The sequence below is a fragment of the Rhinopithecus roxellana genome, chromosome 16 (genome assembly GCF_007565055.1).
Source record: "Rhinopithecus roxellana isolate Shanxi Qingling chromosome 16, ASM756505v1, whole genome shotgun sequence".
Taxonomy (NCBI): Eukaryota; Metazoa; Chordata; class Mammalia; order Primates; family Cercopithecidae; genus Rhinopithecus; species Rhinopithecus roxellana.
Window position 1 is genome coordinate 116,195,821 of NC_044564.1, and position 6,900 is coordinate 116,202,720.

Here is a 6,900-nt window from a genome sequence, read left to right on the forward strand (position 1 = left end):
CTTACTTGGATTATTGCAACGGCTCCAAAGCATCAGCATTAAGCATCAACACAGATGAATCCTCCTCCTACAGACATTAGATCATGTCACAGCTCTGCCCAGAACCTCCCAGTGGCTTCCAGTATCATGCAGAGTAAAAGAAAAGTCCTTCCCTGGGCCTGTCTTGAAAACACTCATAATCTAACCATTTATCCACCTGTCCCTCACTGTCTACTGATACTTTACCGTTCATCCCTTTCCTGCCACACCAAACACACTGCTCTTTGTGTTTGCTCCACCTTCTGCTGGAATGCTCTTCCCCTAGAGATCCACAAGATTCATTCTCTCACTTCTTTCAAACCTTTGCTTAGAGAACACTTTATCTTTTTTTTTTTTTTTTGAGATGGAGTATCACTCTATTGCCCAGGCTGGAGGGCAGTGAGGTGATCTCAGCTCACTGCAAACTCCGCCTTCGGGGTTCAAGCGATTCTCATTCCTTGGCCTCCTGAGTAGCTCGGATTACAGGCACGCACTACCATGCCCGGCTAATTTTTGTGTTTTTAGTAGAGACGGGGTTTCACCATGTTAGCCAGGCTGGTCTTGAACTCCTGACCTCAGGAAATCTGCCTGCCTCGGCCTCCCAAGGTGCAGAGATTATAGGCGTGAGCCACCACACGCGACCATGAACACTTTTTCTAGTGAGGCCTTCTCTGGCCCATTTACTCTATTTAATTCTCTCCATTTATTCCCTCTGTTTAAGCCTCCTCCCCACTCCTAGCACTCTCTATTTCCCTTCCCCACCTCATGCTTCTCTGCAGCCCTTGTCATGTTCAGAAGTAGCCTAGAATTTATTTATGTTCTCGTACTCACTTTCCCATTAGTAAAGCCAGGAAGGCAGGGAGTCTCCTGTATTCGCTGCTAAGTCCCCAGTGCAGGGTGTAGGACAGGTAGTTAACAGCATTTGTGGCATGGTTGGATGAACCTGTATGTATCTCACTTTGGTTCAGGGTCCAAGCAGGTGCTGTCACCAGGGAGCAGCAAGGAATGTCACAACCAGCAGGACACCACCTGCCTCACCCACCTGCCAAGTTGATTGATGGCTTTATGGATGACTTATAGGGTTGCTTTTGGCTGCCTGCTGGTGGGACCACCTCTCTTCCCCACCCTTTTCATCCCAAACTTGCTTTTCCTCCTCTCATGTTTCCTATTTTGGGGACAGGTACCACTATTCATTTTGTGTCTGGAGCTAGAAATGGGGCACCCCTTACCTCCCGTCTGTTCACATTCATCAAGGCCTTTTGAATCTATCCCATAAATATCTCCATTGTCGGCCACCCTCCATTCCCATTGCCCTCACCACTAGCGCCTCCTGTCTTTGGATCTTGACCACTGCTTTCCCACTAGCCTCTCTGGTGGCTCATCTGCAACCAGAAGATCTGTCCCTGGTGCCAATCCTGTTAGGTCACTCCTCCTCTGCCTTAAACCCTCAGTGGCTCCCCTGTTCTGCTGTTCAAACTTGTCTGAGGAGCTGCCCCTGTCGACTTTGCCAGCTCCACTGGTTCTAACTCAGTCACTACTCTTCGGCCATAGGAGCTGCTGGCTGTGCTCCAGACTTTCTCTTACTGTTCCATCCCTGTGCCTCTGCACAAGCTGCAACATGCACAGCTCAGGTGTCACCTCCTTCAAGAAGCCCAATCCTTCACCCCATTCTCCCTTCCATGAACAGGCTTTTTTTTTTTTTTTTTTTTTTTTTTAAATCTCAGAAAGTTATGGGAATAGAAATAGCCATGATGTCAAGAACACTGACATTCATTGAGCATTTGGGCAGGTCCTTTGACATCTCTGAGCTCATTTCATTTTCCTCTCCACCTTGCAAAGAAGGGACTTTGTCTGATTTTCCAGATGGAGGGAATTGAGCCTAAGAAAGGTGACTTGCTCAGGTGTGGCAGCCAACAGGAACAGCTGGGATTTTAATGTAGTTTTATCTGAAGCCAGAGTTTATTCTGTCTATAGACAGAATTCAATTCCAGAATGAGATGTTCAGAACCACCTTGACCTCCAAGAGTTGATGGTAAGTGGTTTTTAAATGGAAAGACTCCATCTGAAGCCTGGCAGAACAGCATAACAGTTAAGAGCACACTCCTTTTTAACTTAGATGGACTTCACTTCCTAATTCCTGTTGCATCTTGCTGTGTAATTTCGGGCCACTTAGCCTCCTTGAGCCTCAGTTTTCCAGTCTGTACAATGGTATGATGAAACCTACCCGCAGAATGCCGTTGTACCAATTTGGTGACATAAAGATGTCAAGTGCTTTGCAGGGTATCCGGCACATAGCAAGCGTTTAATGTCACTGAGATGCTGGCTGGGACGGAGTGGGGTTTGGTGTTTCTTGCATTACCAATGCCCGCCTCTAGAGGGAAGCAGGAGCCAAAGAAAAGGGCCCTTGGGCTGTCCCCAGTGGATTGTGAGTTTTGGTTCTCTAGGGACCCCACAGCACTTTGATCAGAGTAAGAAAGATCAATGAGGTCAAACAGGAAGTCGTCTGGAGCTAGGGGAGCCCTTAGGAGTCTTTCAGCACAGGTGGGGAGACTGGGACCCAGAGACAGAGAAACAGTGGGGTCAAGGCAAATAAGGGGTGCTTTTTGTAACAAAGTGAATAGGTGTCCTGGAGTGTTGGGGGCGTTTTCTATTTTAGTACAGAAAAATTACCCCCTCCTACCCTTAGGTCTAACCTATGAGCCTCACTCACCTGCAGCTGGCAGAGTGGACAGGAGGCTGGCAGTGATGTCACAGTGTGGGGCAACAAGGGAATGTTGGAGACAGTGAGGTTTGGACTGAACCACAAAGGGAGGAGGGAGGACATATGCTGAGCCCCTCTCCAGGGGTCCATCCCTTTGTCCACCATGCCATAATGTCCACTGTGCCTATCAGGTCGGATGGAGTGGTTCTGCCTCACTTGTCTCTTACCCCTTTTGGATTAGTAGACAGCTAGGCGTGTTCTTCTGGGGCTGCTAGAGGAAGACACAGCAAGCCCCACTGTGAAAACACATTTCTAAGCCCCTGCTAGTGTCTTATCTGCTATGTTTTCATTGGCCAAGCAAGTCACATGACAATTTAGTCCCTTCTCACCAGGAAGAGGTTGTTGGTGAATTCCCGACTGCTGCTGCCTCCTTTCCTGTCCTGGCCTCTGTGCTATTGTGGCAGAAACCTGCCCCAGAGTGGGCTGCAGATTCTCCCAATGTGATTGCATGGGGCCCACCCAGGTAACTGTGGATTATCTCAAGGTCACCGATTAGCAACCTTAATTGTATCTTCAACTTTAATGTTTCGCAGGGGTCATTATTCTGTCTACCACAGTGTTTAAACACTTGTATCAAGAAAATAAAAGAATGAAATAATTTCCCAATTCTAAAAGCTGGAAAAACAACAACAAAGTAACCAAAAGCTTAAAAGCAGAATTTACTAGAATGTTAAAAAGCAGATCTAATTAATTGAAATCTTTTTTTGAAAACAATTAACAAAATAGAAATACTATGTAGCTTAATCAGGAAAAAAAAGGAGAAAGCCCAAATATATAAAATTAGAAAGAATGAGGGGGAAATAATTGTTGAAACAAAAGAAATTTTAAAAATCTTGAGAGTCCATAACATACTTTTGTTTTAAAAAGTTTGAGAAACTAGGAAGTAGATAATTTTCTGGGAAAATACAGTTTATTAAATTGACTGCGTTAAAGATAGAAACTATCAATTTCTGTAGAAGAAATTTATTAAGGAATTACCCTCCCCCAAATAGGCAACAGGTCCAGAGAGTTTCACAAGGAGAGTTTCACCAAGCTTTGAAAGACCAGTTACAGTACTACATAAATTGTTCTAGAGCATTTAAAGTAAAACTTCCAAATTCTTTTTGTGAAGCAAATGTATATTGATAACCACATCTGATAGGGATAATACAAAAAGAAAATTACAAGGCAATGTCACCTACCAATACTGATACAAAAATACTTAATAAAATATTAGCGAACAGAATCCAACCTCATAGTATGAGGATAATAAATCATGGTCGGGTGAAATTTATCTGTAGAATTGAAGTTTGATTCAATATGAGTAAAGAAATTATGTGCCTTTTTTCTTATAGATGCAGAAAAAAGAGGGAGTTGATGGCTATTCTATTAATATGATAAAATGGCACTCTCTCTTTATCTCTACCTCTAAGCCTTTGCCCTAAACTCAACTTCTTCCTTAATGTGCAAATACTGGAGCTATTTAAAATCAGGAACAAAGCACAGATATCTACTAACTTTAACATTGTACCGGTGGCATTAACCATCGCAATTAGACAAGGTAAATCAGACACATAAAAATTAGAAGAAGAATTTGAAAGTATTTCTCCTTGCAGATGACATAATAGTATTACTGGTAAACCATTGGAAAGCAGAAAGAAAACTACTCAAACAATGAAAGAATTCAGAAGGGAAGCAAGGCATACAATTAGCATACTGAACTCAATAGTGTTATTATACACAAGCAATAACTACAACAATAGTGAGAGAGAAAACTCCATTTACGATAGCAACAAAAGATAAAATACTTAGGAATAAAGTTAATAAGAAATTTGCAAAATTAATATAAAGAACACTTGAAAATAGTCCTGAAAGCCAACAAAGTAGGTTTGAACAAATGAAAAGCCATTGGTTGGTGGTTAGGAAGAATCAGTGTTACAGATGTGTCAGTTCTTCCTGATTTATAATTTTCCCTAAGTTAATCTATAAATTTAGCACAATCATGGTGAAAATAACATCAAGATTTTTTCCGACACTAGACAAATTGATCCTAACATTTACATGAAAATACAAGCAAGAATAAAACAGGCGGACTCCCCAGTGGAGTAGAATAAAAAGTTCAGAAAGAGACAAAAATATATATGAAAATTTAGTATATGATAAAGGTGTCATCTCAGATGGATGATTGGACCAAAGATATTCTCCTTAATAAATATGCTGAAATGACTAAGTAATCATTAGGAGAAAGTGTAAAGTTAGATCCATACTTCCTAAATACGTAATAATAAATGCCAAATGGAACAGGTTATACTTCTAATATATAATGCTATATAAGCAAATGAAGAAGTGTGGGTGAATTCCTCTAGAAACTGGATGCAGGGAAAGGCTTTCTAATGATAACCCAAAGTCCAGATTCAATGAAACATTAATAAACTTGACTTTGAGGAGCTCATATTTCTAGTATATAAAGAGTACTCAAAAATTAATGGGAAAAATAAAAAAGTGGAAGACATAAACAGATAATTAATAAAAACATATAAAAATGACCCTTAAACATATGAATAGATGTTAGTCTTCACTCATGGTAAGAGAAATGCAAGTTAAAACCAAAATGAGATACCATTTCTCACCTGTAGGATTGGGAGAGGCTAAACAGTTGCTGAGGGCATGGGGAAACAGGTATCTCAGATATCGTATACTCTTATAGAAGAGAGCTTGGCAGCATCTAACAAAACTGTGTATGTTTATTCATTTGGCTAAAAAGTTCATGCTTAAAAATTAACCCTAAAGGTACACTGTATTAATCTGTTCTCATGTGTTATTAAAGATATACCTTGGCCTGGCACAGTGGCTCACGCCTGTAATCACACACTTTGGGAGGTTGAGGAGGGCGGATCACTTGAGGTCAGCAGTTCGAGACCAGCCTAGCCAACATGGTGAAACCCCGTCTCTACTAAAAATACAAAAATTAGCCAGGCATGGTGGCAGGCGCCTGTAATCCCGGCTACTCGGGAGGATTGAACTCCTGAGTTCACTCACTTGAACTCAGGAAGTGGAGGCTGCAGTGAGCTAAGGTGGTACAAATGGGGAAAATGTAAATTAAACAATTGGTGACTCTGGGTAAAAGGTAAATGGGAATTTCTCTGTATTATTTTTGCAACATTTCTGTAAATTTGAAATTATTTCAAAAGGTATCCAAAAAGCTAAAGTTTTTTCTCCTGCGCTTAAGGGAAGAGGGAGAGGGAGGAGGAAGGGAGGAAAGAACGAAAGAAGAAACAGAAGGGAGAGAGATGGCGGGAGAAGGATTCCTTCCTTCCTCCTTCCTTCCTTCCTTCCTTCCTTCCTTCCTCCTTCCTTTCTTCTTTCTTTCTTTCTTTCTTTCTTTCTTTCTTCTTCTTTCTTTCTCTTCTTTCTTCTTCTCTTCTTTCTCTCTTTCTTTTCTTCTTCTTTTTTTCTTCCTTTCTTTTTCTTTCTTTCCCTCCCTCCCTTCCTTCCTTCCTTCTTCCTTTCTTTCTTTTATTTCTTCCTTTCTTTTTCTTTCTTTCCCTCCCTCCCTCTCTCTCTCCCCCTTCCTTCCTTCATTCTGTCCTTCCTTCCTTCTGTCCTTCCTTCCTTCTTTTCTTTCTTTCTTCTTTCTTTTCTTTCTTCTTCTTTCTTTCTTTCTTCTTTCTTTCTTTCTTCTTCTTTCTTTCTCTTTCTTTCTTTCTTTCTTTTCTTTCTTTCTTTCTTTCTTTCTTTCTTTCTTTCTTCTTTCTTCTTTCTTCTTCTTTCTTCTTTCTTCCTTTCTTTCTTTCCCTCTCTCTTTCTCTCCTTTCTTTTCTTTTCTTTTCTCTCTCTCTCTCCTTCCTTCCTTCCTTCCTTCCTTCCTTCCTTCCTTCCTTCCTTCCTTCCTTCCTTCCTTCCTTCCTTCCTTCCTTCCCTCCCTCCCTCCCTCCCTCCCTCCCTCCCTCCCTCTCTCTTCTTTCTTTCTTGCTTTCTTGCTTTCTTGCTTTCTTGCTTTCTTGCTTTCTTGCTTTCTTGCTTTCTTGCTTTCTTGCTTTCTTGCTTTCTTTTTCTTTCTCCGAGCCTTGTTCTGTTACCCAGGCTGGAGTGCAGTGCTGAGATCTCAGCTCATTGCAACCTCTGTCTCCTGGGTTCAAGTG